Genomic DNA, 11,329 nt, shown 5'->3' on the forward strand with positions numbered 1-11,329 from the left:
AGGTTTGCCAAAGAGCCATGGAGCGCAACATGCTTGGGGTGAAAAGGATTGACCGGATCCGAAACACTACGTTGCACACCAAAACAGACATCGTCGACGTTGGGGTCAAAACTGCCAGGCTAAAGTGGGACTGGGCAGGCCATGTACGACGTATGCATCCACAAAGGTGGGCTAAACTAGCCACGGAGTGGGCGCCACAACGTAAACGCCGGCATGGTCGGCCTAAGAGGAGATGGCGGGACGACCTGGACGCATTTATCAACAACTGGACGGATGCTGCAGTTCATCGGGAAGATTGGAAGTCTAGGGGGGAGGCCTTTGCCCAACAGTGGGACACTTTATAGGCTCTTTATAAGAGTGACTACGAAAGTAATATCTATTTAGTACCGAGCATATCTGATATCAGTTGTTATTGTGCTTAAAACAAATAGCCGTCCAAAGCGTTTTCTGATTATACCACCATTAATGTAGGTGTACTACAAGGAAGCATTCTAGGGTCGCTGCTATTTCTAATTTACATCAATGTCCCCGTCATAATTAATTCTAGTTAAAGAGAAAAAAGAACTAGTAAAACCTCTTAAATCTCGATTAGTTTTCGATATATTAAACATACACATTGTTTTACTAAATTAGGGTCGGTTGCATCAAACCATATGTCACAGTTAAAGCGTTCGCTAAATTTTATTATATGGGAAGTTTCATACCTCTCTGCTGCCTGACGTTAATGAGTTCGCTAAGTTTGGTTGGTGTAACTGGCCCTAAATCTTCTAAATGCATTCGGGTAACTTTGATAACAGGGTAACTTTAAAAATCGGTAATAAGGCGGGTCCACGCCTGAATGCCCCGTCTACACTGGCCGGTTTGTGCGTGAGGAAATTGCCTCGCGCGTATTCTCGCTCTGTGTGGACCCTTCTAATCGTTAAAATAATAATAATTCAGCCTACGTACGTCCCACTGCTGGGCACAAGCCTCTCACGTTCCCACGCTAGCCCAATGCGGATTGGGGACTTCACATACTTTTTTTTTTCATGTTTATATAACATATTATAACGAAAACACCCAATCCTATATTCTAAGGCCAAAGATCATTGATTATCACATGAACCTACGTCATAAAGACAGATTAGCCCTACCAAGTAGTCTAGTAACTTGCAAATGAGCAGTAAGAGTCCCCATATGACAACTATACGAGCTTACAATAACCTGCCTAAAGAGATAACCAAAGAGGAAAAATATGGTAAATTTGTTAACAGTTTGAAAAAATATTTAATAGAAAACTGTTTTTGGGAGAATCAACTTTTTAGCGTCACTCGTTGCCATGGTTACGATTAGTTGTCCAGGGGACAAAAGTTCATTGAAATACTGATTTTATGGTACTTAAATGTATCAAACTTGCGTTTTTGTGGTCGTTATAACCAATGTCCATAATGGGCCCCCTACTAAGTATGTTAATAGAACGGCATACAACGTCTCTTCAAACAAACTGTGCCACTGTTGTCCCTTGGACAACGGGACAGGATAACAAAACAAAAAAAGTTGATTCACCCTTTTATTCAATACAAGATTATTTTGATTATGTACTTTTATTTATTTTTTTGTGTGTGATTTTAGTTATAGTTTTGCAATACCCTAACAGGGCATCTTCTGCTTTAATTTTGTAAATTTCACCTGTTATTTTTTTGTACCAACGTGACCGCAATAAATATATGATATGATATGATATTGTATCTGCCCACAGCGCCGCCCTCGAGCAAGGCCGAGCCCGCGGCCCCGGGCGGCGCGCCGCAGTGATGGCGCGCCGCGTGCGTCAGTGACTGTGTAGTGCATGGACACGCTCGTTGTAGTGCTCGCTGTAGTGTCGCCGGCGGGCGTTGGCCTGCAGCCGCAATGCTGTATACAGCCTAGGTGAGCTTTTATATTTTTTTCTACTCCCGTACTTTTATTTGTCATTTAAAGGGTCGTGCACACATCTTTAAAACCCTACCTTATAGGGACCGTGCGCGTTGAAGCGTCTGCCATCTTGTGACCTGAATCGGAACCATAAACTTGCACATATACACGTCGCGTGTTTTCTTGTGCATAGTAGGTTCTGCCATCTTGTGGGCTACATCGGAACAGTAAACATCACATTTACGCCTCGCGCCAAAAATCTGACGGCTCCTGTGCTGCCTCCTACAGTTCATGCACGCTACCTATAGTTGTCAAGACAAGTTTAATCTATTCCCCAAAAACGCATTTGTGCATACACGCAGTATCTTTTTGGCACTTTTCGATACTTCGTGAAATGACCGCTTTAAAAATATTGTATGAAATACATTGTTGCCAACCTTATTTTAAATGTCATCTCTGACAAATAATTGAACCATAGACAAGTTTTTTTAATTTCATTCATTCATTTTCCCGCCCGTGCCCTCCATTCTTTGCTGTTTCTTGAATGTGGTTTTCGAATAAACACTACACTTTTGTGTTAAAAAACAGCGTGTCTTTCAAGTTAAAATAGATGAAGGCGAACAGTTAGTGTCTATGCCTAAAGAAATATCAGTGATGGCCCAAGAACTAAAAACTTACTGCCTTCAAAATCGCGATAGATGACATGGAAAATATTTGATAAATTTACAATTTTATTTCAAAGTGCTTGGTCGTAGAAAAAATATTGTATGTAACGTTGTTTAACCGAGTCAAAAAGTACTCGTGGCGTCTTTATTAACAATTTTCGGCTTCGCCGCAAATTGTTACTCACCACTCGCCTTTATTGACCTCTCTTAAACAACGGTTGCATAAAATACTATTCTACTTTTAATGGCTGAATTCAGATTTCGTAAACCGAACTATAATCGTATACATTATGGATTCCCGACTTATCCCATTCATTTGGGGTTGGCGCAGCATGTCTTTTCCGTCCATATCTTTCTGTCACCCGTCATCTCATCGTTCACTCGCGTTCGTTTCGTGTCTTCTCTCACATAATCGTCCTTCAACTGTTTGAATGTGGTTGTTATATCTTAGAGTGGTAACCTGCCTAGAAACTGTCGATGCCTAATTAGTAATTGTACCTACATAATATTATTAGTTAACCTATTTTTGTTTCAATTTGTTTGTAGTTTTGCGGTGACTTAGTATATACTGTTATGCTGTACAACTATTTTGGAAATAAATAATAAATAATAATAATAATAAATAATAATCCATCCACCGTTTCCTAGGTTTTCCTCTCCCGTTCCGTCCCTCCACATTCATTCGTAATACCTTTCTCGTCACGTGACTTTCATCCCGACACATCACATGCCTATACCACGCTAGGCGATTTGCTCTGACTTTTTCTATTATAATTAACTATAATGAGTAATGACTTTTTATCGATATCGATCATATAAATGTTTTATCGTTCGGTTTTTTCGTGTGGTTTCAAATTCATTATAGTTCATTATACTGTTTTGTAATGAAATCATTATAATGGGTCATTATAGTGTTGTGGGTACTTAAATATACAAAAAACACCCATGACTCAGGAACAGCTATCCGTGCTTAATCACACGAATAAATGCCCTTACCAGGCAGGCATCGGCTCCATAGGCAGGGTCACTACCCAGTGACCCTGCCTATGCAGCCGACGGTCCCGGGTTCAAATCCTGGTAAAGGCGTTTATTCGTGTGATAAGCACAAATATCTGTTCCTGAGTCATGGGTGTTTTGTATATATTTAAGTATTTATAAATCTTTATATATAATATATGTCGTTGTCTAAGTACCCACAACACCAGCCTTATTGAGCTTATTGTGGGACAGTCAATTTGTGTAATAATGCCCTATAAATACCTAGTAATGACTGACTTAATTCTTAAAAGGTTTAATGCTCCTCCTACCGGACATAGCCACAATAAAGTGCTTAGGGGTAACTTCAAATGCAAGGTAATCTAGTAAACAAAAATCACTGATCTACTTTGACAACACTTACGCTAGTACAATGCTTACTTTAAAATTAACACGCATTCGAAATTACCCCAAAGGCGCTGGTGGCCTAGCGGTAAGAGCATGCGACTTTCAATCCGGAGGTCGTGGGTTCAAACCCCGACTTGTACCAATAAGGTTTTCGGAACTTATGTTAGAAATGTCATTTGATATTTACCAGTCGCTTTTCGGTGAAGGAAAACATCGTGAGGAAACCGGACTAATCCCAATAAGGCCTAGTTTGTATACCCTCTGGGTTGGAAAGCCAGATGGCAGTCGCTTTCGTAAAAACTAGTGCCCACGCCAATTCTGGGGATTAGTTGTCAAGTGGACCCCAGGCTCCCATGAGCCGTGGCAAAAATGCTGGGACAACGCGAGGAAGAAGGATTGGAAATTACCCCAAAGCACCCTAATAGAGTATTATATGATTCTGTATAATTGTTATTAAAATATGCGTTTCCCTTGTTGCAGCTTGTACGCATCGACAATAAACAACGCGAGGCGACTAACGCGCGACAGTCGCGCGACTAACGCGCGTCACGGCTTATAGTGTAAGCTACATATTAACAAACATATATTATATTTTTGACATTGTACCATATTCGAGCCGAACTTCAAATTGCAGTCATCTTAATTATATTCATTTTCCTAGTATATAATTAATAATATATAAAAAAAATAGTTAAGTTTTTTTGTTCGCTTGTCTAGTTAAGGTTTTTTTTGTCATGGCAACACTAAGTGTCAGTTTTGATGTGATTCTGACACGTTATTTGTAGGTTCTCGTAGGCAATGTAAAATGTACAGTTGTTGATATTTCGCCGATAGTCTAATGGAAACTAGATAAAAGAAATATAGACTTTTTTTGAGGATCGAAATTGTAAATTTTCTCAAGACTGGCTTGCCTGTGTAAAGCGGTGTAGGCTTTTATGTAAGCTCTGGTTTTGGAAAACAAAGTGTGATTTTTCTGATATATATTTGACTATGAGTTGCAGGTCCCGAATGAACTGTTATTGTTAATGATTTACAGACATTTCTTAGCTGAAAAAGCAGACTAGAGTCGGTCCAAGCTAACTTTGAACTTATTTTGACGTGCCAAAGTGTGGAAGGGCTTTTGTAAACAACTAATTTTCATTATTTGTAGTTTGTGGTAGCACTTCCATACTTTGTCACGGTTAATACGGTGCAGAGTTGCGTAGACGGATAAACAAGGAATTTAGACTTATGTCAAAAGGCAACTTTATTTAAAGTGCGTTTTTGTCAAAGTTGGGATTGTTTTTGCTATTTGTATTCAAAATCTCGAGCTCCGAAAAAGTGTCCCAATATTTTTATTTTTATTCTGTTATCATTTTTCATAGATTTTGTATGGCGGTAACGGAATGAAAGGAACGAAAAATGTACAAAAATTTTGGGATAGTTTTTTTTTTTTGTATTAGGATATAAAAAGCTCGTAATTATGAGTAGAAATAACATGAAAATTCCCAATTTTGAGTAAAAAGTAGCGTACAATTTTAAATAAAGTGACCCCTAAAAGGTCTGTTTTGTATTTAACGTAAATAATACAAAACTGAGATTATTTTGAATAAACCAATTTTACGGTTTAACTTAGTTTTTAGTCACTCGCGCGACATCTTTCGGAGAGCCTAGGTCTCCTTTCTCAAGCACTAACAGTGCGAGCGGCGTTCACGACGGCCGCGCGCCGCGTACTGCCGCGCGCCGCGCCGCACGCGCGTTGAGAGAACCGGTTAGCGTCGCGCGAATTATTAAAAACACGTGTTTAAACTATAAAACTAGTTTAATGTTAGTATGTCTACTTTAAATTCGATTTCGACGAGTACGTGTGCACAGTTCAGAAATGTCTGCATGTCTGTCTGTTTGTCCGGGTCTGCCGTATACTGCCACTATCCTTTATGACACAACACAGCACACATTACTGTTTAAACTCCGCGTATAATATGAGATAGCATTGAGATGAAATGCGTATGTATATAATAATAATAAACTGTTAAATATTGTAATCGTGCTATTTTGTATTATATTATAAATAATGCCAATTGAACGTTCAAACGAAGCATTTTATGAAATATATTTGTTTAATTGGTGTTTTACTAGCATTTGCTTTCAACTACTGGCAAGCAATTATGAAATACTACAGCATGGGTAGTTCTTTACTATATCCCGTTTTTTTAGATTAGAACTTTCTAAGCTCAAAGGTATAATTAACTTTTTCTTCCAAAATGCTAGGGTTCCTATGATATCTGATATTGCGGTACAATAATATGTAAACGACACAATAATGTGCATAGTTTCTCAGATTTAATTTTGTAGGAAAAAGTTATCACTACTTTTGAGGTTATATAATTCCTAATCTGAAAAAAAAACAGACTTAAGACCAGTCTGATCGTACAATTTTTAAGTAACAAGATAAAAATAAAGAAGCCCATGCTGCTACCTTGTTTTCATTGTAGCTTAGTGCGGGTAGTTGCTATGATATAAGTACAATTTTAACTTGCAACGTTAAATTATACTTAGGTGAAAGTTACGAACCTAGCCGTAACACAATCGAGGTTACGCTCTCATTTCAAAACGACTTTCTAAAATAACATGTAATTTTACGTGAACATTCAAGTAACATAATTATATATATATGTCTATAAATATGACACATATATCTTATGGTGCTCCCACATTGGCTGTTATAAAATGTTATACAACATCATGTGACAGGGACATCATGATAGTAATTTATTGTGTTGTCCCTGTCACACGATGTTATATGACATTTTATAACGGCCAATGTGGGAGCACCATTATGTCTGGTACTAGGTAGTCTTCGTGGCAATAAATTAATGTACAAAAAAAAGCGCAAGTTGAAGTTTTACATCAAAACTTCTATTCGGTATATTTTCAGAACTTCTATTCGGTATATTTTTAAAACTTCTGTTCAGTATATTTTCTTTGTATAATAATTTTGAGCAACGGTAACTATTATCAGACATAGATATATGTTAATTAAATGATCACGCAAAGTTTCGTGTAAATTAAGCGTATCGTTTTAAAATGAGAGCGTAAAGTCTATTATATTGTAAAATGTGATTTAGCTACATGAAAATATAACGCACAGTTTTGGCTGCATGAAAAAGATAAAAGCATGTTTTTTGTAAAGATGCTAAAATAATAATTGGTAGTGAGCGGCCTTCACGCGTTCTCTGCATTTTTACGCTTGTCAGTGGAATGTTTTCGGATGCTAGCATTTTTTTTGTATCGTAATAATTAACTTGCTCAATAAACTTGGACGATGAAAAATGACGTGACGGTGCGAGTGCGTCATCCGACATGAATGACGTATGTCATGACTTGTTTTTGAGAAGTTGGCATACTTGTAATACAGGGTTTCTACAACCCTTAGACATATTTTGTGGGGTTAAGTTTCTCATATTGAGCAATTTTTACTATGGGACAAACCTCGACGTCGAGAAAAGGTATTGTCTCAATCATACATTTTTGCTGATAAGATTTCTATGAGATACAAGATTTTTTCGATTTTGGGGTTTGTGCCACCCCACACTAGCGTTTTTTGAGTGTCAGCGTCTAATCAGCGCTATGGAAAATGGCGTCGCTGCGCAGTGGCGCCAACGTTGTGTCGAGCAGCAGCCATAGAGTTGACTAGACGCCGACGCTCGGGAGACGCTAGTGTGGGGTGGCCGTAAATGTTGATCATTATGATCTATATATTCAGCATTCAAAATTTGCCTAATTGTTGAAAAACACTGCAATACAAGTACAATAGTTACGATTGGTGCCTTTAAAAATAATCGTAATATTATTTCTAGCTTTGATGTAGTCATAAGACTTGCATGCAAGACATTTGGAATTGATGTAATTCCACATTTAGTTAATAAATATTTTTATATTAATGTCAGCGTATGGTAGATTCATTGGCTGTTATCACTAATAGACTAATTTTGGGGTTAATAACAAGGTTAAAATTATTCTAGATAAATTTAGTATAGGCCAAAACAACATTAAAGTGTTAACCTTTGAATAAAATTACGGAATTAGCACATACATTCAAACAAATAGGTTTTAAATTATTCATCTTGGATAATGCACTCGAAATACCGGATACTTAAAAAAAAAACTGTAGAGAGCACTAAAATCCAGTGTGCGTTTTTTCTTAGTTAATAAGTGTGCTTTTTAAAAATAGGTTTTATTTTTCCAGTGCCGCAAACTTGACGATTACAATTTTCTAAGGCATTCACTACTAACTTGCCGTTTAAGAATAGCCAGGATACTTAGTAATCTGACACATGTCAAAACTTTATTATTGGCAAAATTGTATCCAGTATGAGTTTGACATAAAAATGCAAAGCCTTTACATGTCTGACAACGTCGCACGTCGTTCTATTAGTCTCGAAACTCTCGACGCGCGCGATATTATCGGACATGGCAGAAGAATTCGCGTAATTTCGCCCTATGCCCAATATAAGCTTTACACTCAGTTGTCTATACGCGTCAGCGAAAACGTTGCTTAATTTGATATCCTGGTCAAGGCACCAATTGTAAAAGTTTGCGGGAACCTGATGCCTGGTGCGTTAAGTTTCGACAGCAATACTTTTCCCGTTAAACGGGGACATATATGTTGCAGATTCGACTCACGACTTGCGCACCATACTCCGGTGTTGTTTTTAGAATAAATTCAAGACATTCTCATTTTTAAGTTTTTAATTTTTATATTAACGGTTGTTATGCCCGTAAAATAAAATTTTAACTACCAATTACTTATGATTTTAACTTAGAGTAGTATGATTTGATTACCGCATGCGTATCATTATCATTTACATTAAGAACCACCCCACACTAGCGTCTCCCGAGCGTCGGCGTCTAGTCAACTCTATGGCTGCTGCTCGACGCAACTGCGCAGCGACGCCATTTTCTATAACGTTGACTAGACGCCGACGCTCAAAAAACGCTAGTTTGGAGTGGATTTAAGAAGAAAGATGCAATTAAAGAACGACCTTATAGTGATTTTAAACTTTCCTGATCAGTTTAAGGTCCAAATTCGTGTAGAGGCCTGTCACCGGGCGCTCATACATTTTTATTAATCTGCCTTTGATTATTATTCTAAAAACAATACTGGAGATTAATACTTATTCTTATATAGTTGTATGTCGTAAAGACAGCTTCGATCGCTTCTTCATTTCTTATATAATAGTTCCTATATCGTAATAAATGACACGGGAATCGTTAATGCAATTTCGTAAACTTTGTTCCAAATTACCGCGTATTTTTAGCAATAATAATGTTAGCTGTATGCACTATAGTTTATTTTGTCGATTTCTGTGTCCAAAATGACTGTCGGCATGGTTCTTGAACGACATTGTCGTATATATACGACAGCATATACTCAGATTGTCGTCTGTACACGACAGGGTAAACTCTTATGCTCCCTTAGACATAGATTTGCGTGGTGCAAAATTTACACCTATTCGCACACTGAATGATTTCGATTTTAGGTAAATTTGTATTTCGTGTTATTTAGCGTGCGTTATAAGAATACAAATGAAAGGCTAATAAGGCCTAGTTCTACCTTATATTCAGCTTATTCTTGGGGTATTTTATATGCGACCGGGAAAGCATTCATGTCAAATTTAAGTTTGTAAGACGTAAGTTCAAGACTCCTGCCGGCAGTCTTTCTTTGAGTTGCCGTCCCCCGATGGTGTTTTAGATTAGTTTTGACCAAGTTAAGTACGACTAAAACTTAGTTTGAAGCGGTCCAGCGTAAGACCTAGACTTTTTGGACGAGGTCTCTAGACTTAGAAGATTTTTTGACAGGTAACACGATTAATAAAGTGTTTTTGATTTATGCATGCATGAGTTTTGAATAGAGACTCGTCCAAAATCAAAGTCTACACTTAAGTCTTATGACATTATTGTTAAGTTGTTTTATTAATTGTTGCTATTTTCTTTCGTAAGTACGCCAAAGGAGACGACGTAAAAAGCTGAAGTTAAATCATAGGATTATTGTATAAATGGAAAATATACAAAAAAAAATATCTTGCTGTAATTTTAAGTGATATTGTACATTAAGGTCGGAGCCGGTTGCTCGTTTTTCATTTCAAATTCAATTCGGTTGTAATATAGAGTAGTCGCAGAGGTGCGGATGGTATTCCGTACACTCGCCATATATATCGGGGCGGCCGAGGTGTTGAAAAATATCCGAACACGCACTCTAATAGAGGCGTGTTCAGATATTTGTGAGCACCTTGCCCGCTCCGATATATCTGATGGCGACTGTACAAGCTGGTTTTCTCAGTGGTCACCTTTAAAAATCTTAAAAATTGAATCTTAGTACTCAAAGCCTCGAGTTAATCGGGCAGTCGCATATAGTTAAGATTTCACACTCGTCTGCAAACCGCATGAGTTTCGCTTGCGAGTGTGAAAATCAACAATACTGTTGCTTTTTTTTACAATTTAGTTTGCTTGTACAATCGCCATAAGATTCGGAGCGGCGAAGGTACTCACAAATATCTGAACACGCCTCTGTTGTCAAGGCGTTAGTGCATGTTCAGATATTTTTGATCACTTCGGCCGCTCCGATGTATCTGATAGCGACTAATATTTTTGCAGATTTATACCACTGAATAAACTAGTTAATTGTATGGAAACCTTCTGTTTGAAAATACTTGACAATTATTGGAAACCGAGTCTGTTTTTCAACTCTGCGGTAGTCCCGTAGTTGGTATAGTAATTGATTTAAATTAGATTTCGTCGCTTGCTTCGGCGGGCCGCGAATGATGGTGTAAGTTTTTTATTTGAATTTTCGCAATGATTTTGGTATTGTGTTTGATTTTGTTCGTATCGCCGTCGCCGACGCTCCATATGGCTGTAAGTTATACATTATATACATATTATTATTATATTGATAAAATAAATTAATAATAAAAGCATTGCGTCGTTTTATTTCGACAACTAAACGTTAAATTATAAGATTTGTAGTTTATGCCGTCCATCTGCCCGCCTAGACAACATGCCAATCGTCAACGCTCCGTAGCGAACCTTTTTTTTTGTCGGAGTGGGAATGCATTTTCGCACGGTGTGGGACTCGCCGCTCCATCCCCTCCTGGCAAGAGGGGGGGGGGGGGGGGAGAATTTGGCCCTACCCACTCCGGCGTTTCACCCTCTTTGCTCGTTGTGACTGCACTGTGAGCGCACTGGGATCGGTCGCATAGTGGTCCGTAGCGAACCAAACATAAACGTAACATTAATGTGGAACAGTGATAGAGATAATTACGTTACGCTACGGCACAGAATAAATAATAGTACCACCGTACAATGACACTTCCTACAACACCGAAGTTTGACAGCGATTCAGGGACGAATCA

At 38.0% G+C, this 11,329-nt stretch overlaps 1 protein-coding gene across 1 annotated transcript in view; it reads left to right on the forward strand.

Moving 5' to 3' along the window:
• The window catches only part of LOC133532768 (adenylyltransferase and sulfurtransferase MOCS3), a 230,477-nt gene that overhangs the window by 181,716 nt on the left and 37,432 nt on the right, over positions 1–11,329 (forward strand). The window lies entirely within an intron of this gene.

The sequence above is a fragment of the Cydia pomonella genome, chromosome 27 (assembly GCF_033807575.1).
Source record: "Cydia pomonella isolate Wapato2018A chromosome 27, ilCydPomo1, whole genome shotgun sequence".
Taxonomy (NCBI): domain Eukaryota; kingdom Metazoa; phylum Arthropoda; class Insecta; order Lepidoptera; family Tortricidae; genus Cydia; species Cydia pomonella.